Here is a 27,785-nt window from a genome sequence, read left to right as displayed (position 1 = left end):
AGACTCATTCTGTAGAGTTCCCTTGTCTATTGTTTGGAAAGCACAGACTTGAAACAATGTAATTCAGTTGGGTGGCATGCATCTGATTACACTGGCTTTTTTTTTTAAATCTTCCATTTCCATGAGATGAATACAATTAACAACTTTCAATTTACTTCAGAATGACTGAAACCTGTTGGTGACCTATGGGATAACATCACCCATTGCCATAGAATATTAGGATTCCTAAACAGAGGGAGTCGATGGATTTTGTAGCTAAACAAATCCATATTGTGGGTTAAAAAGTGGCAAACTAGTCCTGCATGCATGATGCATAATTCATCGTGAAGAGGTAAGCAGTGTGGCTTTTTCTAGTTTTCATAATTTTCCCCTTAATGCAATAGCCAACTCAAGCAAAACATATTTTTGTGTGTGGTCGGCTTACTAACATGTGACTATCAATTTAAAAATTTAACAGAGAAAGCTCTTTAGAGGTTCTGGATAAATGAATCCCTTCAACTTTTCCAATCTGGGTTCCACAACCATCCTCATGTACTGAGATATCCCTGACCCACACCCTCCAAGGAGCTCATTTAGGCTAGGATGTTTGACCTGAATGGATGATAAGGAATATCATGTTTAAGTTGTCAGTTATATTTTTGTGTATAATTTATAGAATGATACATTATTTAGTAATATTTAGTTTTTAATAAACTTGTAAAAAATTCAAATGTGTAGATCTAGGATGTTAGAGACTAATTATTTACAATGGAGCATGATGATAAACTTAATGAACTTAATGCTAGTGTGTCCCTATAAATTCTAACAATAGCCTCCAGTTAAAACAATGAGGAAACATTTTTTTTATTTTTATTTTTTTTCAGCTTCTTTTTTTTTATTAACTTGAGTATTTCTTATATACATTTCGAGTGTTATTCCCTTTCCTGGTTTCCATGCCAACATCCCCCTAACCCCTCCCCCTTCCCTTCTATATGGGTGTTCCTCTCCCCATCCTCCCCTCATTACCAAACTCCCCCACCAACAATCACGTTCACTGGGGGTTCAGTCTTAGCAGGACCCAGGGCTTCCCTTTCCAGTGGTGCTCTTACTAGGATATTCATTGCTACCTATGGGGTCAGAGTCCAGGGTCAGTCCATGTATAGTCTTTAGGTAGTGGCTTAGTCCCTGGAAGCTCTGGTTGCTTGGCATTGTTGTTCATATGGGGTCTCGAGCCCCTTCACGCTCTTCCAGTTCTTTATGAGGAAACATTTTAATAAGGAAAATATGTTACTATGGAGCTGATTATTCTCACCCAGAAAGACAAAACATATAAATAAACAAAGTGAGTGGTCGCAGAGCCAGCGTTACCAGGAATATCTTAGTAATATGGAAGCAAGTATCTAGAACTTTGCACACGCAGTGTCAGGCCAGGAACCTCCTAGCGAACAGCTTCCCTGTGGAACCTCCATGTACGCTTCATTGAGACAGCTTTATCAGCTTTAAGTTGCTTTAATCTACATTTTATACAGGAATCACACACATTCCTCACAAGTAGTTGCTAATCAACCACGATTAGTTCCTTATCTAAGTGCAGGTGAAATTTGATATTTAATAAACTGCTCAGAGAGTTCTTAGTTTATTCACAGTGAAGGCAGAATCACAGATATAATGAGTCAACAAGGGCGAAACTGAGAGGCAGGCCCACACACTGAAGGGACACTTAAGGCAGTCTCAGGAAAAGAGCTCCAGCCCGGAATACAGACCCAGACTTTGCCAGACTTTCTGATTAGTGTTGACTTTACATATTTCTACAGGAAGAACAGCTCTTCACTAGTAAGACAGTAGAACTCGAACCCTCAAATTCTAGTCTCATTAAAATGTGGGGGGGAAATGACATTTGTAGTTCACAATCCATATGTTGCCTCTTGGGTTGCTTCTACAATTTTTTGTTCCTAGTTCTTTTACCTTCCTGGAATTCTATCTTACTTCCAGTCTTTTGGATTCTTGTTTTTCACGTGTGTTCTCTCACTATGGTAACTCAAAGCAGGTCTATTCTCCAACTAGAAAAAAATGCATGTAAGTTTCCAAATACTTGAGATTGGTGTCATTTCTCTGACAAAAAAAAATCTCATTTTTGATGATGCAGGGATTGTTCTAACTGCCCATTTCCCCAGGCTTTCTCTTTACAATTAGTGCTAGTTTTATCCTCCAAATTATTCTCCAATGCTCTCACTATGTTTTCAATGGACTGTCATCTCTGTCTGATACAAGGTAATCACTTTAAGAATAGCAACAATTTGAGAAGATGTACCCTCCCGTCCCTATTTCTCTGAAGGAAAACTAGGTACTTGGGATATGTGAATTTCTCTCATCAACAACTAAACGAAAATCTTTATTAAGCACATAGTATGAGGAAGCAGAGTGTCAGTTGTCAGAGACCTTAAGTTACTTTGTTGGAGGTGTCAGTTGGAATGGAAGGACACAGGACAGGGCATCACATAGTGATGGATCCAGTTTTACTTAGGAAGAAAGGAAGAGTAATTTGAACTGGATAATCAAGAACCATAAAAGTACTATACGAAGAGGTGACATTTCAGTTGAGATCTGAACATGAGGGGAGTAGAATGAACTCTGGGATCGACATAGAAACAGCAGATTCAGAGGCCCTAAAGTACAAGTCAGGTTGCTCCCTCAAGAGTAGTAATTCCTTACTACTAAGGCTGACATGCTGTGGCTAGAGACTGAGTTTGCCTGCCATGTGTGCCTGATAAGACCTGGACTATCTAAGTGCTGAAGCTACATGAGGAAAGTTGTAAGCAAGAGAAAAACAATCCATTACTTTGCATTAAAAACTATGGAAATTGTCAAGAGTGGCTCAGATGAGTCCGAAGGCCCTCCTGTCCAACCCTTGGACCACCGATACTGTTGAAGCCTGGAAGCCTTTGTCACTCTTATTCAACTTACAATTAATATTAAATAGTGTACACAATTAGAGAGTATAGATGTCAAGGAGTACGTAGGACCATCTTTCAATGGATCATTGACCACAAATAGCAAGGCATCATTACCTCAGTTAGCTCTGATCACCCATGGTACTAATAAGAGCTTTCTTATGTAACCCTTGTATGTACCAAGAAGAAGCACTACTTGCTTTAATTACACAGATGTCTTCTCTAATCACTCTATATGTGCCCAGGAGAACACTAAAATTTTTAAAGGTTGGAAAGCATAATATCCAGATATAATGCCTATGGTTTATGTTACACCACGGTTCATTGGCTTGCCGCAAAGGAGCCTGCTTTGTTCTGTTCTAGTTCCCACTATTGCATGAGATGTTTACTCAGAGTTTAATGCCACCATGGATCAGTTCTGTTGTATTGCATAATATATGTTTGAAGATGTAATGTTTGAGAAAACAAAGACGCTAACTCCCCACTGCTCTTCATTCTACCACTTGGTAGTGCGTTACCTAGCACACCTGTTTACTTAAAGCCACCCAACTCTTCAGAAAGAAGAGACTTATTGCCAGCAATAAGAGAACCCTCTCCGAGAAACAGGCTGAAATTTAAACTAATACTTAAGGCTGTATTGTGCAATTTTCTCAAAAAATTTAAAATTCCAAATTGGGTGATGAACACGCAACTGCTTCCTGAGCTCCTTTGTGAAAGCAATAATTACCTTTAAAATATTCTGTCATGTTTCTAAGATGTAATACAATCCTGATGGCTTCTATTATATGCTTGCACTTGCTCATAACAAGCAGAAAGCTAAGACTGGAAAAAAATTCCTTTTTGCTACATTTTCATCACTGTCTTGGTTGGGAACCTTCATGTAGCCACATGTCTGAGTAGCTGAGAAGTTTCACCTTTTAACTTGTTTAAATTATTAATATCCATTCCATCCAACAAGCTTCCTGTCTCACAGTTACTTTCTAGCTACTGCCTTACACCCTACCAGTTCTTTGTTTTAATGGTCTCTTGGTTTCTTTTTTAAGGAGGAAGAAGAAAAAAGAAGGTAGGGAAAGAAGATTTTGAAAAAAAAAACATTTTTAGTAAATCCAGAGTGAGAATTAAGGTGGCAATTATGTAAAGCTTACTCTTTATAAATTAATTTTAAATGCGTAGTGATTGAACTCTAAACCCTGCTTTCGGCTTTGTTCTGCTCTGGTTGCATTCCTATGATCCGTTCATCTATTCTTTCTTCTTGTGAGTTTGATCTAACAATTTCCAAAGAACTATGCTATCATCTGTTATTCCCAACAGGGATGCCCTGGTGGCCTGTCATAGCTGCCTACCTTTCTGAGAACTCTATTCTTTCTTAGAGGCCCTTGAACACCAGTCCCCTGGCATTCTTCAAAAAGAAGAAAATACAGAATGAGGATGGATTCGAGGACATTTTATTTTTATCACTACCCACCCCAGTTTGCATCTGCTGGTGATATGTGTTACAACAATCTTTTCACTTGGAAACTGTACCTGGAAACAGGCAGAAGATTTTGTAGTGCTTAACATGAAATTATATTATTGAAAGTAGTGAGCTGGGTACTTTAGAAACTTGATCTTTTCTTTTTCTGATGTTCTATCCAAATGATCACATTAAATTTTCAAATTTCACTTTTCTTTCAAGACACCAAATCTTGGAGAAAGTCCCCAGTACTAAGTTTACAACTAAGTGAACATCACCAATCGTGTGTTTTCATCATGACAATATGAAACGCTGTGTAGGGAAGTGCTCATGTTCTTCCAATAAGTCAAGTAGGATAGCGGTACTTGCAAATTAAAAACAATTTCCCTAGTGTCTATTTATAATGAAAAAGTATTATTTTAATTTCACTTTAGTTAATGCAACAAAAAAAATTGCTGACCTTTTGGTACATTGCTCAAATGGGTATTTAAAGGTACATGTATTTTGAACTTTTTAACAACCAAGTGCATTGTATCTTGTCTTTTTCATCCACACCTCCACGTATACAGTGACATCTATTTAAGAATGGAGAAAAATTTCTAAAGCATAACTGAATTCTACCAAGACAATTTACACCTAACTTACCAGTGCTTCAGAGATCAGTCTTGTAAAAACCTCTCTCATTTTCCCTGAGGGAAGTAGTTATTTTTGCTTCATTCATCCTTGAAAATATCCACTGAAAAATCCAGTCCTTGACCCATGCTGAAGAAAAGAATATAGCTAGCAAACCTCAAAATGTTTTCTAATGGTGTGATACATTTTAAGTGTTTTTTATCTTACAGGCAGAAGTACACATGCTCCCCTAAATTCACTTCCCATCTTTCAAGATTTGAAAATTTAGAATAATATTTTACAGTTACAAAATGTACTATACATGCGAGAGAGTGCAATATTTTGTTTTTTTCATGTTAAGATATGAAGACACTATGCTCGCTGACATGCAGAGTCTTGATTTCCCTTTTTATCTGGTGATATTTCATATAAGTTAAGAGGGCAAGTTCAGAATATAGGAAGTGTTACCTAGTAAAATAAAGCATGGACCCTACCAAAATTTATTTTTAAAATAAGAGTGAGAAGGATTCCATAATGAGTCAAGAGTTTCAAGAAGTTAAAGAAAATGTGCAAAAGAAACAATTAGCATCTAGACATCTAAGATGTACAACAATGGCATAGCACAATGTGTCTGTATTATCAGGATGTGATTCTGCATTTAGTTTAAATTTGGAGAAGAAAGTAATGAGACCAATTGACCTGATTGTCACAGTCGAAGGAGAGAGCAGACTACAGGAAGTGTGTGTGTTGACTGCCACAGGAATGCCAACACACACACACACACACACACACACACACACACACACACATACACACACACAGACACACACAGACACATACACACACACACACAAATTAAAAATAAATTTAGTGTACAAAGTCATCAAACAGATATAAAAACAAAGGGTCCTTTTATAGGGGAGGAAGAAAAGTCTGAAATGTCTAAGGTCGATTCAACATTTCAGACACCTTTTTTTAAATAGAAAAACTTCTCCCTTAATGCTTCCTTTCACTGAAAGAGCTCTGCCCCCATATTTTTAATCAGGTCTTGTTTATTCAGAATTCTGTGCATGCATGCACGGCTGTGTGAGCACAGTTGTATACAGCTGCCCACAAAGTCCAGACCAGGATGTCGGATCCCTTGGAGCTGGAGATAAGCCATCCAGTGTGGCTGTAGGGCCCAAAACTCATGCCTTCTACTAGAGTACCATGCACTCTTAACCACTAGGTCTTGCCTCTAGCTAAGCTCCAAGTAATGAGGAGGGTCACAGATAAAGAGGACCAGGAGGAGATGAAAACTAACATGGAGTTAATAGGTACTTGTAACTAGTAACTAGTAACTAGTAACTAGTAACTAGTAACTAGTAACTAGTAACTAGTAACAAGATAAAGTACTTGTTTCCAGACTGCAAGTGCATATGCTAGTTTCTCCCTGGAAGTGAATTAAAATGGTTCAATCTGTAAGATGGCGTTGGTCACAAGGTTGTTAGAAAGGTGTTTATTTGGAGCTCCCTTTTTTAAACTGGATGTTCCTGTAACACTTCTCTATGAGAACTTGAGTGGAAGCACATGGTTCTCATTGGGAAGTGAGGAAGAAAACTATGTATGCTCAGTGAAACCTGTATTTGGATGCTTAGTGGAGCATAATATCTTTAACTTGGAGTCTTCAGAAAAAAACAAGTACCTGTGATGAAAACCATGATTGGTTCCATACAGTCCCAGCCCAGGGACTTGTAAGCATCCTTTGTAAATGGACCACTATTGAAATCACTGGGCAATGGAGGGGAAAGATCCAACACACAATACCACACAGTTTATTTATATATTTATTATTTGTGAATGGAGTACTTTGATTTCTTTACTGTATGTAACTACATCCGAGGAAGGATGGCCACACTAAAGAACACCAGTGTCCACATTCTGATTTTATTGTGTCATTCTCCCTTCACCCACAAAACCATTTTTGTCACATGCCTAAGTCAGAAATAATGTTAGAGTTTCCCCATTACATATTACTAGAATTTAAATAATATTGAACTTTTCCAGAATTCTTCAGTAATCTGTCACCTACAATGCTGTCAGTGACTATTGTTTTCCCACAATATTGAAATCATTCTTATTCAGGACCAAAGACAATGCTCTTAAAATATATGTGTTTCTGAACTGAGAACGGGACCCCCGTTGCAGGAATCAGAGAAAGGACTGAAAGAGCTTGAAGGGGCTTGAGACCCCATATGAACAACAATGCCAACCAACCAGAGCTTCCAGGGACTAAGCCACTACACAAAGATTATACATGGACTGACCCTGGACTCTGACCTCATAGATAGCAATGAATATCCTAGTAAGATCACCAGTGGAAGGGGAAGCCCTTGGTCCTGCCAAGACTGAACCCCCAGTGAACGTGACTGTTGGGGGAGGGCAGTAATGGGAGGAGGATGGGGAGGGGAACACCCATAAATAAGGGGAGGGGTAGGGATTAGGGGGATGTTGGCCCGGAAACCTAGAAGGGGAATAACAATCGAAATGTAAATAAGAAATACTCAAGTTAATAAAGATGTATATATATATATATATATGTACATATATGTACATATATATATATGTATCTCTGTGTGTGTGTGTTTGTGTGTGTGTGTGTGTGTGTGTGTGTGTGTGTGTGTGTGTGTGTGTGTTTGAAGCAAATAAAACTAGATCCAGGACAAAGAGGTCAAGGACAGGTGATACCCCACCTTCCCAGAAACCTTCCCAGAAATGATATTTTTAAGTCTAACTGAAGGAATTTTTATAGAACTTGTACTCACTCAGTAACTGAGACAATGGATCTCTTTCTTTCCTAAAGAGTACCCCCTGGGCTCAAATGTCCACGGATATCTCCACCCCTGAGTCTTCACAGCAAGATGAAATAATAAAACACGATGTGCTGATGAAGGCCTATGGGATTAGACCTGATCCGAATACCTGCTACATTTGCCATCTCCTTAGCACTTCAGTCAGATGCCTATTATGAAAAAATTGCTCTGGTTTACAAATTAATGATCTGCATTCCAGCATGTGCCCTTTATGTTCACACACAACAGAATGCAGGCTGTCATACACATTTGCCCTCTGTGACTCAGTCATTAAATGACAATTTGAGAGTGGGAGGGAAAAAGAATCAGAATGAATACAGTTGTTCTCATTGTTCCCCTCAGAGCCCTGGATTAAAGCCTCAGCTGCCAGTCATCTGAATTCTATTTTCGTCAGTTTGTCTATCAGAGGTGATGGAGAGCTTAATTTACAGTGAGCCATGCATGCCTTTCAAACCATGTTTGTATAATCATCTCAAGGCAGGAGCCTATACACAGATATTTACGGTCTGTGTGTAGTTTCACTTTAATCTTACTGATATTGAGTAGATGAATAAGGACAGGAAGCTGCTCTGGGCAGTGTAGCAACACTTTTTAAGAGAATTTACTGTAATGAAAAATTTTAAGTCTGAACACTAAAAACATGATGGATAGATATTAGGAATCAAAAGAGACTGGGACCTAAGTCAGCATTAGAGAAGTTTCCTAGCATGGCAGTGCCCTGGATTCGACTCCCATCATCTCTAACATAAAAACAAACAAACAAACAAAAAACAACTAAACAAAAGAGGTATTTCATGCCACGTGAGTGAAATCTCTGCAATTTAAATTTGTTTATAATGTACTATCGGGACACAATGAGAATAATTCACTTATTGTTATGCATACCTGTATTGTAATGGTTTGAGTAGTTGCTACAAAGATTATGGTCTGCAAAGGTGGAAACAGTTGTTATATACCTTATACAAAAATTTGTTGACCTCTTACTTTCTGTAAAAGCCTTCTACAGTCCTAACTGTTTCACATCTGTTTTATGCACTGAAAAATGGATTAATAATTATGAATCATATGATATATCTGACAATATATTTGAAGCTGCATAGGCATCTATGTGGGAAAACTTACCGCTAACAGAATCCAGAAGACTGGTCTACACACATGAAGCTGAGCTTAAGTAAAGTTACTGTATACCTACTGTGTTACCTAGCATTAGTGAGGGATTTCTGGATCATGCTTTCTAGTGCATTTGAAAGAATCAATAAGGGTTGGGGATTTAGCTCAGTGGTAGAGCCCTCGCCTAGGAAGCGCAAGGCCCTGGATTCGGTCCCCAGCTCCGGAAAAAAAAAAGAACCAAAAAAAAAAAAAAAAAAAAAAAAAAAAAAAAAAAAAGAAAGAATCAATAAAGGTACTCACACCTCACACGCATGCTCATGCCTGTTCCAGTCGTGACAGTCCCTTCTCTGTAATGCTTCTCTGCTTTCTCACCCACTCTCCAATTCAGGAAAGAATTGCTTTCCTTACTATGTGAATTAGACACACTTACTCTTTTATTCGCTTTTCTCACTTCCAACCTTCCATTTCCCCAGATCACTACTAATCTTTTCAAACAAGCCCTATCGAATCCACGTCACTCACATATTTGGAACTCTGCAATGATATAGCAAAAAGTTTATTGTGCTCCTATTGCGACTCCGTAGAGCAGACGACTTCCATGTGTTCTCGGTGCCTAAGGGGCGACTTCTGCATTTCTCTTACCTTGTTTTCCACTGTACTAATAAGCTGGTAAAGTGTGAAGAGTGAGGCTAGCCTGGACTGTCCATCATTTCCCCTTTCATTTAGCATCCCCCCTTTACGTAAATCTGATGGCTAATACGTATTGTTTGAAACGGATGTTTGTTAGTTGTCTGCCTAAATGTGGTATTCTCTCATCTTTCTGGAGATTTGGGGGCCCGACCTGCACACGAACAGTGTGTGCCATAGATTTCTCCTCCTCATGTCAGCTGCAGTGGCTTATTCAAGGAAGATGTAAACCCACTAAAGCTAAGTGGGGTGGCATATACCTATAATCCCAGAAACTGGGGCACTAAGGCCGGAAAATGGCCCAAGTGTGAGGGGAGTATGAACTCCACCTTGAGTGCCAAGCCAGAGCAATCCCTATCTCCAATAAATAAACAAATAATCAAATAAATAAACAAATAAAACCATCACTCATCAATAAACAAATAAACAAATCAGTTAAAGGAACAGACTAACTGAGAAAGGAAGGACAACTTGGGAGAAACATTGGGAATGGAAGAGCATGGTGGAGTGAAAGACATTGATTTGCATGAAATAAATTTGGCATCTTGAAATTGGGAAGGACAACATTTACCACACACAACTATCATATGTGAAATGGGAAACCCCTTCGCATATCATGACTTATTTTAACTTCTGAATCCATTCATTCAACTACGGTCTTAGTTATAAGCTTTTTATTAAAAATGCAATAAGTCACTTCCAATGTAAGCTGGTTCTAACTGTATTTTCCATTATCTCCTGGATTCTGATTCATTGGTCAAATATTTGTTGAATTGTATATGCACGAGTATGCTTTTAAATATAGATAGAATACACATTTATATTGCACACATGTTCTGACCTTAACTGTGCCATGTTTTATTGCTTCACACATTACTTAACATTTTATTTGATCATGTCTTTGCAAGCTCCTTAGTGTGAAGACCTTTGCTTCTACGTATTCTTTCATCAGTGGATATATTACAGCTGTCTAGTATTTGCTCATTCAATGAGTACATGAAGGTTGAATCAACGATAAAGATTGGGAGCAATCAGAGAAGAGGTAGGATTTCACCCTGCTTCCTTTCTATAGACCTCCACACATAAAAACTATAGCGAGACTGATGTCTTCCAAATGAATTAGAAAAAGAGAAGGAAGCATAGAGGGAAGGGGAAGGGAGGGGATGAAAGAAAGGAAAACTTTCTGGGTGCAAATGGTGCACAGGTTGCAGCGGTCAGTTGTCTGGTACAGACGCAGCTTCAGAAATAAAAACAGATGGTGGAACATTTGCTTTTTTCTCTTGGCCACAAAAATTCCTGCTAATTGAAGCAGCAACTGAACAAGCTGCTCTTTCACTCCCCTGGAGGTATTTGAGTTTCACTTGGATTTGACTTTCAAACTAAATACCGCAGCACCTCCTGCTTCTGGTACTGCTGGATGTCTTCATTACAGCGCTCTTCATAAAAGGACATAGTGAGTAAAGGGGCCACCACCTCTGAGCATCTCCTGAAACTGAGTGAGTAACCGGGAACAACTCTGACTGAGGAGAGTGAGGCTTTCTGATCAGAAATAGCATTTTTCTACAAGTTGGATGCCAGGCTTGACTTGAGAGAACAACATGGAGAAGGAAAGACATCGGGGGGGGGGGCTTATTCTTAACCATTAGATGATCCTTACACCAACTAAAGCATCATTTTCTTTTAAGTTTCTTCATTCACAACAGAAGTCGAAGCCCTGGAATAGAACTGTAACGAGTAGCGATGTAACTGTCCTGAGATGTACACGTTAGAACCCTCCCATCATCATGCTCCAAAGACTACCGTTTTCTTTCTTCCTGTAATTCAGACTTGCATATCCAGAAATGGAAACACATTAAAATTGCTGTTAAACTTGCCAACCCGACTTGCCCACATATTTATATCTGTGTCAGGATACAGTATTGTATTTACTAAGATTAAATTATCTGCTGTCAAAACTCAGTGAAAATCCTGGTGTAACAAATTATATTTTATAGATGTAAGCACCTATTTTGCAAAATGAAATCACATATTAAGATACTCAGAGGGTTATATGTACCAAAGGAAACAGCCTGACATACTGGGCACATTCAAAGTTGCCAGGTGTAGGAGAGGGTGCTGTCTGTTGCCTGCCTTAGTTGGAGTTAGTGGGAGTGGGTTTACAACTGTCCCGCACCACCAAAGCTTTACAGCATCACTAAGCAGTCATTTATAACTTCTACTCCCATGATGCACAGAATTGAAACAATTCACTACAAAACACAACAGCTTTTAATATTTCAAAGACTTGAAGATCTGGTTTTGTTTGCTGGAGTCAGAAATTTGGAAGTACTTCAGTCGTTAACAATAACATAGCCAAGCATGTTTATTTAAGGAATAAAATAAAGACCTAACTTCTGAAATGTTTAATAACTAATTCAAGGTTTTAAAAATGATGAAATAAGTTTAAGTAGAACTAATGTTCCATAATTTCTGTAGACTATTTTCCTATTCTGTTATTGAATATATACCTAGCGATAGATTTTTCTACCTTAGGAATATATATATTGATATAAATTTTTTTAGTTCTAAGGTGTGTCTTCAAATAAAGTCCCATTTTATTTTGATTACATCCTAATGGGTTTTAGAGAGAATATCGCCTTATTTGAAGATAAAAAATTTAAAACAGAGTATCAGCCACACATTGAATGTTCTATCCACGTTGCAAGCCATTCTTCTCACATTTCAATGTAAAGGAATGTTTCCCTTTAATGTTTTCCTTAATATATTTTGATCTTATTCTTTCCCTTTCCCTAAATTCTCCTATATTACCCCTCCCCACTCATACAACTTCATGTTCATGTTCTGTTTCTTTTAATAGTGTTATGCACTATATATTTTAAAAAGTAGGACAAAGTAAAATTGATTTTGCTGCAGTAGTATTGTAATTCCCAAGAATGTCTGGAAATTCCCAAGAGTATCTCAAAACTAGGATGAGGAGGGCTTATATGAAGTTCTTCTAACTCCCAAAGCAATTTGTCTCTTAATAACAATCATAATTACCTTCAACAATAGTCAAACCCTAGATTCCGCCAGAGGCAAACTTCTTTCTTCACATAGAATACCTATTGCAAATGGATTTCAACAATGTGGTGCTAGACACGGACTTTCCTTCTCCAAATCCATCTAGGACAGCCACACAATGGTACCAATTTCCCAGTTATTATATGAATATACTTAGTTCATTTCCATAAAATATCTGTTATAGAAAAACCTAACTATGTCAAGTGTTTCTTAGCTTACAACATACAGAAACAATACAAAAACATACTATATCTTCCCAAACTGCATTCACTTTTCTAGCATCATTCTCCCTTCATATCTTTACTTCTTTTTCTTTCTTATTTCCCCATCTCTTGATTTTTTTGTGTGAAGAATTTTCTTCATATATGCCATGAGATTTGATCAAGTCCATCTCTTTCCCTCTTATAGCATTGTCCCCTCTCAGTTTCATGTGTTCTTATAACCCACAGAGTCTACTGTGTAGTACATAGTATAGTCCTGGGTTATGTCTAGGCATGCATGGGCCTGGAAAGTCTACTGCAGCATAAGGAGCATCGCCTCTCAGAGCACATCTGCCTGAAGAAAACTGGGACTTCACCCACAGTCCAGAAAGCAAACATTACATGATTCTGTTTACATAGTGATCTTTTAAGGGTTTAAATGTGTGTGTTTAATTTAATTCCCTAAAAGGCAGGAAACTAGTAAGGGGCCCTAGGGAGGGCTTTAAGGGAAGAAGGCTAAAAGAAGGGCAACTGAAATAGAGAAAGAGGAATCATAGAAAAAAAGTAGTTGAGTGGCATTGGTGATTGTGAACCGAGTAGATACAGAATAAAGATACTTAAGACTAAAGACCTAAGAAAATGCCATGTGGAACCTACTATTGTAGATGGACCATAAAATCTTCACACGCACACACACACACACACACACACACACACACACACACACACACACACACACACAATGGGAGACAATTCCTGTCCTTGAAAACATAGGCTATCAAATGAAAATCCAGTACCGGTGTAGGCTAATTTCTTTCTTTTTTGAGTTTTTGGTTGTTTGTTTCTAAATGACCTCTGTGTTTTCCTAAAATCATAAAATGCAATGATAAACTATTACCTTTACTCTTTTTTACCCTCCAAAGTTTAATGGCGACACAATATACTTGAGTCATGGGATATATGGAAGTGTCATTTATACCGGCTAACTTTCATAGGGCTAGAAGGTTCTATGCTGGCTACTAAGAGACAAAGTAATCAATAGTATTGCCTACAAGTGAACCCTATAAGCTACAATAACTATTGACTTGGCAAGATATGCCCACTGGTGCAAGAGTAGCAAAAACATTATGGGGACAAACAACCACCACTAATCAAGTGAAGAGGCTGGCTGAAGAATGAGGAAAGAAATCTTTACCAGCTTTAAGTCTGACAGAGAATTATTATGTATAGCATGCAGAAAAACTGAAAGATTAACCACCCAAATTTTTACAAATAATCAGGGCATAGAACTAAACAGTATTTTAATTTATTTATTTTTTGTGTGTTTTGCCTGAATGTATGTCTGCACACCACTTGTGTGCTTGGTGCCTGAAGAGGTTAGAAGAAGGATCTCAAGTAACAGGTGGCTGTGAAACATTCTGTGGGTTCTAGGAAATAAATCCAGGTCTTCTGCAAGAGCAAAAAGTGCTCTTAATGACGGAACCAAAGCCCCCAAAACAAAACTTTAGAAGGAGAAATATTAATGGGTAAGAAATAGTTCAAAATGACTTCAATAGCCTTATCCATAAGGAAAATAAAGATTAAAGCTATTTTGAGATTTCACAACATCTCCTTCAAAACGAAAATAATGGTAATGAATCCTGCTCTGGATGTGTGCACAGGGAACCCTTATCCATTGTTGTTGGAGGTGCAAACTGCTGCAAACACTAAAGAAGTCAGTATTAAGGTTCTGCCAAAAGCTAGAATTACACCTACCATATAATCCAGCCATACCACTGCTGAGCATATACCCAAGTGGCTCTATATGCTGCTACAGAGAGACCTGATTGTTCATGGTTCTGTTCCTCTATTCACAGTAGCCAGGAAACGAAACGGTCTTGATGTCCACCAACTGATGGATAATGGAAATATGGTACATATAAACAAGGGAACAGACTTCAGTTGTAATGAAACATGAAATTATAAAATTCATGAGTATATTGACATAATCCACCTGAACGAAGCAAGCCAGACTCAGAAAAAAGCACCCTTAAGTACAGAATCAACTTTAAAAAAATGCCCTAAGCACATTTAGGATTTATTTTCTTTTTTACAGTGCTTGGGACTACACCTAGAACTTTGTGCATGTGAAGAACATACTCTAGCACTGAGATCCACTCTCTGCCACGCTGGCCTCTGCATCCACCTGTGCATTTAGGAAAGTCCTATTGGAAGTCTTGTCTTTTATTGTTTAAGAATATCTTGGGAAGGGACACAGAAAGATGAAGAAAGAAGAAAGTTGTCAAGAAAAGATTTTGTATTGCTGCACGAAATTCTCAAAGTCAATCAATATAGTAAGCAAAGACAATATTCTACATTTTTGAAAATTAATTTGAGCACCAGTAAACATGCTCTAGCACTTACAGACACTCCTGTGTTTATTGGGTTTCTTTATATCGTGTTTGGGAGAAAAGGTGAAAAAAAGAGTAAAAGGAAAAGAAAGTAAGACACACTCTGGTCTTGAACATCGGCTCTCACGTTCTTAACCACTACATGGTTACATACAATACATCTTTCTACTGAAAAAGGACATTTGCAGACTTTGGAAATGCATTTAAATGTACTTGAAAATGTTTGTATCTTAGCAGTCATCAAGATAAAATCAGTTCCAATCAGACAAAAGGCAAGTTATTTCTGGTGATCAGTTGTGCATTCAAGCAAGAGAATCCTGTAACCTTAATTATCATATTATAGCAAACTAGCTGTGGAATCATCTAAAAGATTGCTAGAAGCAAAAAAAAAAAAAACTAAACAAACAAACAAACAAAATATCATTCAAACAAACAGAAATCCCTCCATTTGTTCCTCCTAGGACTTGAGATTCTTACTACTCAAGAGATTTGTCCCCACTGACTTCCAGTAGAGTCAGAATATCCATGAGGCTGAGCCAGTACTCTACTGAGTGCACAAGAACCCTGAGATTTTTGCCTACCATACCGTTGGGTGTGTGCAGCCCCCAACCTAATGACTTCTTTCAGATAATTCACTCACACACACTAAGCATACCAAGCAATGAATCAGCTGCCACCCTGTCTGGAGACTGGCCCTGGTGAAACTGAGGACTCTGGAACTGAGGTCAGGAGTGTAGATGTTTTGTGTGCTGGCTTCAAAACACTGAGAGAAAATAGCAGGTTATACCTTGAGCACAAATACTGCTCCACCATGTCAACTTGGAAAGCAGCACCACCATCTGGCACAAGCTGATTACACAAGGAGTGAAGACTGACAGGTGCTCAGCTCAGCAATAGAGTACTGTCTTACTTTTTGATTAAATATAGCAGTGGTAACATCCTGAAATCTTAAAAAGAAATGTTTCCAAGACCTAATGCAGTATAAAAGGGTTAATTAGTTTGTTAATCACTCAAATAAGGCTTTATTTGATAGGATACATAAAATCTAAACCTACCAAATATGGAAGAAAGGAAAAGGGCATCCAGGACTGCATTCACTCCCTGCAAATCAATGTGACCTACTATTTGATCAAATACTTTGTGATACTTATAGTTCACAGTTTAAAGTGATGGACATACAGGAGGAAGGCCTGAAGTTCCATCCATATGGGAGCATGAAATGAAAGAGTATCCAGAAGGCGTCTTCTTAGGTGACAATGCACTCTGTGGTCACCTTGACCTACCACTTGGCAGCTGACTTGTTATTACTATTTTCAGTATGGATTGTTGCCTCATCTCCTTATAGTACATTATCATTAGAAGGCTGTACCTGTATGTAAGATCCCTTAGGATCTGTAGTGGCTGTGATGGGTTCTTATAGCTTGCCTTTAAAGGGTACTATCTGGTCTATATGATTGGTGTTTCTTTCCTCCCACCAGAATTGTAATATTCGATGCTGCAGTGTGGTTCAATACTAGCTTGACTATCAGGACGTGTGGCAGACAGATGTTTTGTCTCAGAATCTCTGTGGCTGCTTCTGTAGTGTTGTCGTGTTTAGTATTCAGTGGCTCAGCCGGAGTGTATGATGCTCTGAATCACAAGGACAATACATAGTCACTTCTTCAACCAAATACAAGACCTATTTATAGAAAGCTAATGTCAACAAAACTGAGGATATGTCACACAACAAAGAATAGTGTCGAAAGTAGTATAGAAGCTCAGAAAAAGGAGGTGCCGGACTATGAGGTAGCTGGGAAAACTAGATTCTTCTAAGTGTGTCTTTCATATTTATTATAAGTAATTATTACTTTATAACATTTATAAACATTTATTATACATTTCAAAATAATTTGTATTGAAAAGATACTCTGGGCTAGCCAAGTCTTTTCCAGATTTATAATATAACATACTTAAAGGATTACCATATACTTGCAATTAGCCAAGACTAAGCACTTTAGTTTCATAGTCAGTAGTAATTTAGCAGAGCGTAGACTTGAACCTATGCCAAACATCCCAAATGCCAACCCAAATCATGGACAGACAGACAGATAACGGGAAGCAAATCATGGATAGACAGACAGATAACGGGAAGCAAATCATGGATAGACAGACAGATAACGGGAAGCAAGAGTGCATAAGGAAGTGTAACCTCAACTCATCCTAACCATCACCAGGATTTGCTTGGTCAAGAGCAAGACAGCAGGGCAGCATAAACTTGATCAAGAAATAAACAAATCCCATACATTGTTACATTCAGGACAAAGAACTTATAATGAGTTGATGTTATTATAGTTATTTTAAATATTCAGGAATATTTTTAATTAATTAAATATAAATTTTACACATACTTCACATAGGTTTAGGGAATTCTTAAGAAGGGGAAGTCATAGAATTTCCATATCTTTAGATCCTTGAGGATTTGGTACCTTTTTTTTTTAAACAAATTGTGTGAATTCAGATTTTCAGTGTAAGGCTATAGAACATCACATATTACTTAAAAAATCTTGGAAATTTATATACTAATAATCCATCACTATTATTCCATTAAAGTAGGCAGTTTGGTAAAAATTTGCATTCATTTTTCAGTGCTTTCCAAGTTATAAACTATGTAATTCTTTATGGTAAGTGAAACATGAATGTTCTTTACTTTTCTTCTCCTTTTTCTCCTCTTTTTCTAATTAATTCATTTAAGGAGGATTTACTTATGTGGGAAGATATACTTCTTACATCTTTAAAATCAAGAAGTGTATGCAACTTACCAATCACATAAAATATCTAACAGGACTTAACTTACGTTATCATAAAGCTCACCAGTATCACTTTAATTGGGATAAATGGCATTTGTTCTTTCCAACAGTAGATGGGAAAGATTGAAAAACAGTTTATGTTTCCTAAGAGTCTAATAGAAAAAGAATGGGGTTTATACATTTTGTCCAAAACTCCCACACCATGGAAACAAACTGTCTGTACAACTTGTTCTGGACTTTTTCTATTTATTTGTTTTAAAAATCAATTATAGTGAGTATAGTTGTAGGAGAAATAAGTAGGGAAGATGTTGTAGAGACTTAAAACATTTTTAAATTAATTTGATCATGGACAACAAAGATAATGAAAATGTTATTGTGAATTTCTGAAAACTTATGCAAAACTGATTTGGTGGATTCTTGTAAATATGGTATCTATGTACAACTACTTAAGGACATGCTGCAGAGAAAATAGCAGCATGACCTGAGTGAAAGACCAACTCTTCCTAAGTATTGTTGTATACAGTTACATTAGTATTTGATGGCAATTTCTGCTAGTTTGGTTTCTCTGTTCAACCTCAAGGCAGTGACTTAGTGATCTGTGGATTTTATCTGTCTACATCCACTTAACCACTCATTCATTCAGTACTGTAGTGATATTATGGATATTTTAAACAGGACCACAAAGTAGTAACTTTTATACATGAGGCACCAAGAAAGAGATATTGACACTTGTTTACAAGGCAACTATTGTTGAATTTGTGATAATGCTTGTCTAACCAGGTAAAATGAAGCACTGTTTGCTAAGATGAGGCTAGGAAAGGAAGGTGCAGCATGGGGAGAGAAGTGAAAAGCTGTGTCTCTAACTCACTCATACCTTTAGGGAATCTGGATGCTTCTAATAAAGCCTGGCATGTAAAAGTAAAAAAGTAAGAAGTCTGGCTTATGGATAGCAGAGTCATAGGCACACACAACATACCTAAGGACCTGAGATTGTATAGATAACAGAGATCAAATGAATAGTCACCTGGCATTAAGTCCTGAAAAACATTTGAAGACAGAAAAGCAGAGGTTCAAATACCTGAAGACAGGACACAGAGGGAAGAGGACACCAGGTGTGTGTCTAATATTATGTACCCATTCTGCTTCTAGAAGAAATAGTAAAACTACAATTGAAAGATTAAGATAATAACTGAAAAATATGCATCAGGCTTGACAATGTGAAAGTTAGTGGTCCTCCTAGAGTTGCTTTGGCTTGGTGGCTAAATGGCTGAGAACCATCTTGGATGCAATGGATGGTGAATGTGAGTAGATGACTAACATTAGCTTATCTTTCACTTAGAAATACTCACAGATAAAGCAGCAAAGGAGATTTCAGACATAGTACCTCAGGTAGTTGGAGGCTCAAGATAAATGGTTTCCTTTTGAATTGTTTCCAAGGTTAGTATATTACAATACATGATATTAAACATTCAAGGAAAAGCAATAAGTAGCCAAAAAACTGGGTTTCGGTACATGGGGAGATAAGCACATTGAAACTGCTAAAATGAGGAAAGGAAGAAACATGAAGAAGATGCAGATAGAAAGAGTATTGGCTTTGAACATGTGACTATAAATGAATGTCATCTTCTTATTCTGTAAACCAATAGCCATAGAGATCAATAAGTAATCAATGTCCCTATCCGTTCTGTTTCAAACCTTAAGGAATATATTGAAATCTTGAGCTACTCTGCAGTCAGAGTCTGCATATCTTCTTCAGGTTCATGAACTAAGTACGGAGAACCCAACTTTCAAGCTGCACTTCATCAGATCTGTTATTGGATCTCTAGGGAGATGCTTTTCTTTGCCTACAGTTTGTCATTTAGAAATTTAAAAATAATGTTACTACTTGACTGCTTAATTTAAAAAGTGTGCCTAAGGCACAAGATACAAAATTAAACAAAAGAGTTAATTTTGTTGTTAGGATGGACTGCTTTTGAGGAGAGACTAGTACTTCCCAGAACTTGATTATCAAGGGATTTCTACCCACTCCTCCTCACTGCTTGTATGAATTGTAGTGTGCTCTGTATATTTTCATCCAATAGCAGCATAAAGAAGTGCAGTTAATGTTTTCCTTCTTCTTTGATTAAAGAAATGTTTTGTCTTAACTATCTAAGAATGTAGTATAATAGGAACGTATTTAATTTTAGCCATGGGGTTTTCATTTCCTACCACATTAAAAAATAAATAGACATAAAAGTAATAGGATCATGCAGAGAAGAGAGTTAGGCAGAATTGTATGACTTTAGTATTTTGAATTTCAAGAGAACAGAATAACTGCTGGTTATGACAGGCCTGTGGGAGCTGCCTCAACTAGGTAAATTACCCATATTCCTGTCAGCTAGTAAATTTCATTTAACTTTTGACTTACAGCATTATAGATGAGTTTAATAAAAGCAAATCCTAGATCAAGGTGTATACTGGCTATTCAAATGACCCATTGACTAACTAGGCCTTATTAAAGTAGGTATTGGCTGAGTGGGACGAAACACTGAAGAATGACATCAAAGTGGACCCTGAATCCTTAGTCATCAGGACAAGTAATAATCTAAAGCAATGCCTTACATTGAAACCATTGTTTTAAAAATATTACAGATTAGACACCAGGAGAATAATCAGCAGCAGAACACACGTATAACAGGTATAGGGATTGGTTTCCGTGATTATTCCTGCACATGTTCTCTCTCTCTCTCTCTCTCTCTCTCTCTCTCTCTCTCTCTCTCTCTCTCTGCCTCCCTCTCTTTCTCTGCCTCCCTCTCTCTCACACCACACACACACACACACACACACACACACACACACACACACAAATCGAACTCTAAAAGACTTTAAGATTATAAGGTAAGATAAAATACATTTTATATAATTAAAAAAGTACAAATTTTATAGATACACATAGGATCAAGTCACAGAAGTGCACTATAAAGTAACGTGGAGCCGGGGGTAGGAAAAAAACATAGTCATGCTATTTTCTTTAGCTCTTGGTATTATTTTGGTATTGTCAATTTTTGCAATAAAATATGATTTATGTTGATTACGAGGTTTCGTATTCCTTTAAATTGTGTGGCCAGATGGGTGTCTTCCTTTCATTGGCCTAATCTTTGCATTGTTAATTTACCAAGAAATAGCTGTTACCAGGGATCACTGCATCCACAGTTGGCTCCTACTGCCACAGTACAGGCAGAATTTCCTTTTGGAAACCCATCATCTTACATACAAACAGCACCAAGACTTTCTCTATGACAGACTTTATCTTCAACAGTCCAGAGAACCACAACATCAACCTGAATTAGAAAACACAATCCCCCAAAAAAGGATAAATTCTACAGATTTTCTCTCCACAACAGAGAATAGTGGCAAACGAGACAGCTGGGGAAAAGTCAAGTTTTTCAACTGTTAGGAGTCTATGTATCTTTCTGGATATAGACTTAACCAGCACATATAGAAAGCAATGGCCTTTCCTCATTTAACTCTGAGAGTATATAAGAAATCCACTATTAAGGTCAGAGAGAAATCCTTTATTAGGAGGTTGTATTCAACTTGAAAATAAGTCCCGAGAGTATAAGAATACTTCTATCTTCTCCATCTGTGAGGTACTCTGCTTGATGACTTGCGTGAAGGAAGGCCCCCAGCTCTTATTTTTAATTAATTTTTTTTTGCTTCTTATAGTTCCTTGTTGAAATGGATAGGTAGCCTCAACCCTTACACCAGCAGGAGATTATCTCACTGTTGGTGAGTAGAGCTCTCAACACCAACTAAAGACAGGATCCTGCAGGAGAAACAGGGAACATTGCGGTGGAGACACTTGTGTCAGTCCTCACAGTAGAGGTGGCATGGGAACTATTTTTAGAAGAAGGAATCCCAGGACCAGGAACAAATGTCCTCTCCCCTCTGCTCCTCCTCACTGCTCTGTCAGGAGGTCAGTCCTAAAACAAGGCGCTGACTTGCTCACCTTCGCCACTTTTTCAAATGGAAATAAGACAATTTTTGTGGATTTTATAGCCTACATTATGAGCTTTGTTCTATTCATAAGACCTGTGGATAGTACAGTATTTTCTATCTTTCTGGTTAAGTACTACCAATGTACATTCCTCATTGGTGTTTCTAAATATTCGACAGAAACAACGAAGAGAAAAGGCAGAAGGCTTATAGTTTCAGAAGCTTTAGCACATGGTAGCTTGTTGTTCTGTGCACTTGGGAAAAACATCAGGGCACTGGGAACATGTAGGAGGGGAGAGACAGTCATGAACATAGACAGGAAACAGGGAAGGAAGCAAAGGGGACAGGAAGCTAAGATACACAAAGGCTTCCCCAGTGACCTGCTTCCTCTGTCTAAGCCCCCCCTTCTCCAGTTTATAGAACCTTCCAAAATGATGCCATCACTTGAAACCTAGCGTTCAACATACAGGAGTATGTGTTTGTGATTCAAACTGTAGAAAAAAAATCACTAGTGAACTTCCCGCTTGAAAAACGTAGTAACTTCATACAACCTGAAACAAATTCATCAAGATGAATGGTTATAGAAGACACTTAAAATAATGAAGCAAACATTCAGTAACTAGGAAGAAGATTACAAATTCTGGGTTTTGCAGTCTCGAATTTTGCACTCTTATACAGTGGGATCTGCCATTGTTATGTTAAACCTTTCACAGAAAATCATAGTAAATTTATAGTCTACTTACAGTCTATTTAATTCCTTTATTTCTCACAATTTGGAAAATCCCTAAAACATTCACGTCAATAGGCCTGGAGTATTAGTTGTTTACTTTTAACTAATTCTGACTCTTTCTTTCTTTTCCCATGTCAAATTTTTGTTAGTTTGTCTTTTTTTTTCCAGAACTGAGGACCAAACACAGGGCCTTTTACCACTGAGCTACATCTCCAACCTCTCATGTCAAATTTAAAAAGCAATCTAGTCCTGGGAGAGACTGACCCCAAATCGTGTTTAAAGTAGGCTCTATATTTTTGATCCGTCTAGCTAATACTCACCTTTGTAGATGATGGAAAATAAGTAGTGAGATTTGAAAATACTAGCATTTTGTATTATATAGCATTATATACAACCATTATATAGTTACAGACACATTAAGAGTGGCCTAGATCTATTGTCTATCTTGGATTATGGCTTTTTACAATTGAAATAAAATTCAAGCCACAAATGAAATAGAAAATTTCACTAATTTCCATTCAGCAATGATAGCAGAAACTCCCCATGGGTTATTATGTCGGTGAGATGTGTGAACAAACCTGATAATAAGCAAGTAAAGTGTATCATAAAATATACTGTGTTCATTTATTGTGACAACTAGGGTATAATTATGCTAGGAAATGTGCACACTTTAGTCAGTGAAAGTAATAAAACCAAAGCACCAGGAGACCTTTCTCAACTTTGTGCTATTAAACTGCTTTTGAGTAGAAGGTGAACAGTCTAAAAATATGGGCGCAGCATTCATTTTTATGGATTAGTGAAGCAGGGGTTAGTCAGACTCTCTTGTAGCCTAATAAATAAAACCTCTCTGCTCTTTCCTCATTAGTTGTAGGTATAGCACTAAAGGACATTTCCCTCAACTCCAATGTAATTATAACTCTGAAACATGTGTGCTTTGTCCAGGATATTCATCTCCCCTATTCCCTTCAATTAAGGGAACACAAGAGGAGGGGTAGCCCAGTGTGAGAAGGGCTGCACTACAACTGCTGCCAGGAGAAAACTTGTAGAAAGATACGGAACAAAAGGACTGGAGAAGATAAGGCTGCAAGATGCTGAGTGGGTGCACTGATTAAGGCATTAGTGGAAATCACCAAGGCAGTACAAGCAGCGTATAATTTCAGGGTAGGAAACCCTTAGTTTCCCAGAGTGAACTGCTATTTTGAAAAGAGGTGTTAATTGAATTTTATGGTATTTTTAACAAAAATTAAAATGCATATATTTTACTACCCTAATAGTTTTATTGCTACTGTGAGAGTTATGAACAGTGCTACATCAAGAAGCATATGCACCAATTCACTGAATGGCACCAGAGTGGGTTTGCATGGTTTCCTTCCGTGCCTTGGCAGCCGACAATCACGATCATAATTATAGGATTGGAGCCACCTGCTAACTCTGTGAATGGAACCACGTGTCTCCAAATGAAATAAGAGCAATTCTAACATTAAAAAGAAAATGAGTGTTAAGCCAAATTGGCCTCCAGGGTCAGCCTGTGAAAGCTAGGTATTGTTTTTTCTAAGCACCAATGGCTGACTCCCACCTTAGGTTTTACAACTGAGGAGGAAGACGCAAGGCCTACTGAGACTTTATGCTGAAACTAGATTACCTAATGAAATGCCAACATTCCGTGTTGCTTGTGAGAAGGCTGCTGAGTCCATAGTTCTATGGTCAGATTCACAGTCTCAAATGTTAAAGGGAGTCCAATGCATAGGAACAGACGTGAGGGAGCCAACTGCCTGTAACTGTTGGCTTTGTGTACCCTTAACTCGTTAAAACACTGGAGATTATTAATAGTCAGCATCATGAGAATGATGACGTCAAGGAAGTAGATCTGTAAGGAATTACGAATTCCAATGTACAAAGTATATTAATCCAAAAGGATTTTTCTCTGAATCTCACGAATAAGAAGTCTCACCTGGGTTCCTCAAGACCGTTTTGTCAGCCTTCGTTTCCCCTACTTACACGCTTCTGTTAGAGCAGTATTTTCTATACTTTCATGTGTACCATGAACCATCTGGGATCTCGTTAAATGCTTGCCCAGCGTCAGGAGATATGCAGGGCAGGAAAGGGAAGGAATGTCTGCAAGTTGGCATCTTTATGAGATTGCAGGTGCTGCTGATGCAGCTGGTCCTCCAGCCACAGTTTGAAATGCAAGATATGACAGAACTTCTTTGACAGTGTCATAATTATCTAACATAAGTCAGCCATTTATTCTTGCCCATGTTCTTTTTTAAAAGCAAACACGAGGGCAGCATTCCCATCGATGTGAAAAATAAAATGTTGCAGGTTTGAGGGCAAACTAGGCTCTTGATGTCTGTTAACCCGAATCTGTAAGACAACTCCAAGACACTAGTAGTCATGTTCTCATTTCATGATATAGAAGCTAGTGGTTATGGACCCATAGGCAACATGTATAGACAAACTGCAATTCAGGGTTCCTTTCCAAGATCTGTACTCTTTCTATTGTCCTGAAAGTCTCTCCTTGTTTACTTCTACATGCACAGAGCATGTTAGAGACCTTCATGCTATGGATGGTGCTCAAATGATGCACTGGGAATGATGAAAACGTCATAGATTCACCTTTGCTCAGTCCCTTATGGAGCCTGTTCTCTCTGCTTCTCTGCCCAGTCAAAGGCACAGCATTCTGTTTCCACTGACTGCCCACAATTACACAACTGTGTATCCCTTCTGATCTCTCTCTCTCTCTCTCTCTCTCTCTCTCTCTCTCTCTCTCTCTCTCTCACACACACACACACACACACACACACACACAGTGACTATTTCTACCACACAAAAATTAATACATTACAATACAAAATTGATACACACAATACATTTAACTCATCCCAGCAATGCTTAGTGAGTGCATTCTAAGCACCAGCCAAAGTTTTTGAACATTTTGAGCCAAAACCTACAAAATTCCTTCTAGCCTTAGACTAAGGAGAATTTTCCTAAATAAAATTCAAACCCATTCTGGGCACAATTCATTTAGAATTCCTCACTTGGCTTTTGAGATACTGACTGTTTAATCAATAACATTTTCAGATTTGGACAAGTTAGCATGCAGGAGTGCTCCCGGTGTAGACAAGCCCTTGTCTACATTCCCATGACTCAGTCTTGGAGATAAAATACTGTTCCCATGCTGTTCCTCATTTTCCTCCAACAGTGTCTTAGGCCAGAGGCAGAACTTTCAAAGTCACATCCAATGTGAGTATCAGCTGGAAAGACAGAAGTCCCTGCATTAAATCATAGCACTTCCTAGCACAGTAAGCTTGAATTTGGGAGTATAGAGCATCCAGGCCAAGCAGATAACTAGATAAATCAGGTTCACTGACAAAGGTAATCTTTTTCTCACTAAGGACCAAAAATATACACTAGAAAACTTCCTTCAAAACATGGAAAAGGTAAAACCTGACATCTGGGAAAAATCCCATTCTAATGATTTCATGGTTTGTTTTTAACATCATCCCAAGTTTGTGCTCTCCTAAACAAGGAGCGAATGAATGGTTTAGAGCATGGAGAATGCTTCACATTCTTCTGCACTGGATGGCACTGAAAACTTCTGCTCATCCACTAATGCTGTGCAACACTTTGGTGAGGCTGTGGGCTTTGTAAAGTTTCATCATGTGCCAGTTCATCTCTTTGCAGACATATTCAGGGTACAGAGCTAGGGCTGAGTGACTTAAAATAAAGCATTAGGCCAGGCTCACCCTGATTCAGTCTTATTTTGCTAATTTCCATTTTGATAAAATCTATAGCAAATAGTCTTGAGAATAGACACAATGAAAAATTCCATGCTCTAATCTGTGCAGTTCTAACTCCTATGAGCATGAGAACATGGAAACACTTCTTTACCTTAGATATCAATATTTTCAGAAGGTTATTGTTGTCATTAATGTAAAAATTAGAAAAAATAAACAGTAAGGATTCGCATAGTAGGGATCCAGTTAGCAATACTGTTCTTGGTCTTACAAATAATTTTATATCCCTAGTTATATTATTTGGTTTAAAAATCAAAATGTTGTATAGGTGCTGATAGTAATTACATTTTTAATATAGCTGAACAAGTACACAGACATACTTCATACACTGGCAAAAGTTTCAATTTCAAACAAATTTGATGCAAATGCTTATGTAAAAGAAGCTATAGATATCTTTACAACAGGAAACAAAAAGCACATGCCTTTTCTCTTTGTCTCAAGATTAATTTAAATTTCTGGTCTGAACAGAGGAAAACATTCCATTATCAAATTTTATTTTCTTTTTTTTTTTTGGTTCTTTTTTTTCGGAGCTGGGGACCGAACCCAGGGCCTTGCGCTTCCTAGGTAAGCGCTCTACCACTGAGCTAAATCCCCAGCCCCGCTTTTCTACTTCCACCCTTTATAAAGGACTAGGCAAGATCTTTAGCTAAAATACAGTTCCAGATTACTGCCATGTGACTGAGCTGTTATGTGAACCTAAAAGACCTCAAACATGGGAAAAATAAGTATGAAAGCTGTGGAGACAGAAAGCACAAAAGGAAAGCAGAGATGCTGAATCCAGACCCTAGAGCTCTGCACAAAACTACATTTCCCCTCTCAAAAGAAATTCAGAAACAGAGGCCAGGAAAGCCCAGAAGACAGTCTCAGTATCTCATGCTGGGGTCCCAGATAATCTCAACATATAGAGGGTATAATATTTTAAAATATAAAGTGCAGATAAGATGCTACCAGATTGCTAATATACCGTTACGTTACGTTACCATACCATACCATACCATACCATACCGTACCGTACATACCGTGCCATAGCATACATACCAGAAGACAACATTCCATTACATTGGGGCCACATTTATTTAGTAGGAGGCAAGGTTATATAAAGATGGGAAATGGTTTAGGTAGCAAACAAGGGTAGTTTGTGAGGGATATTACCTCTATGAACAGCAGGTTTCAAAGTGTTTCAGTTGACCAATGTTTCTTTGT

At 37.9% G+C, this 27,785-nt stretch overlaps 1 protein-coding gene and 1 long non-coding RNA gene across 45 annotated transcripts in view; one reads left to right on the top strand and one right to left on the bottom strand.

Moving 5' to 3' along the window:
• Positions 1-27,785, bottom strand: part of Nrxn1 (neurexin 1) — a 1,146,022-nt gene that overhangs the window by 488,590 nt on the left and 629,647 nt on the right. The gene's annotated exons all lie outside the window — the stretch shown is intronic.
• On the top strand, positions 69-27,142 carry LOC120093187 (uncharacterized). Its single transcript, XR_005486270.2, has 3 exons — positions 69-331; positions 10,553-10,686; positions 15,000-27,142. It is a non-coding gene; the product is annotated as an uncharacterized LOC120093187 (long non-coding RNA).

The sequence above is a fragment of the Rattus norvegicus genome, chromosome 6 (genome assembly GCF_036323735.1).
Source record: "Rattus norvegicus strain BN/NHsdMcwi chromosome 6, GRCr8, whole genome shotgun sequence".
Taxonomy (NCBI): Eukaryota; Metazoa; Chordata; class Mammalia; order Rodentia; family Muridae; genus Rattus; species Rattus norvegicus.
Note: the sequence above shows the minus strand (reverse complement) of the source record. Positions and strands in the feature narration are given on the sequence as shown.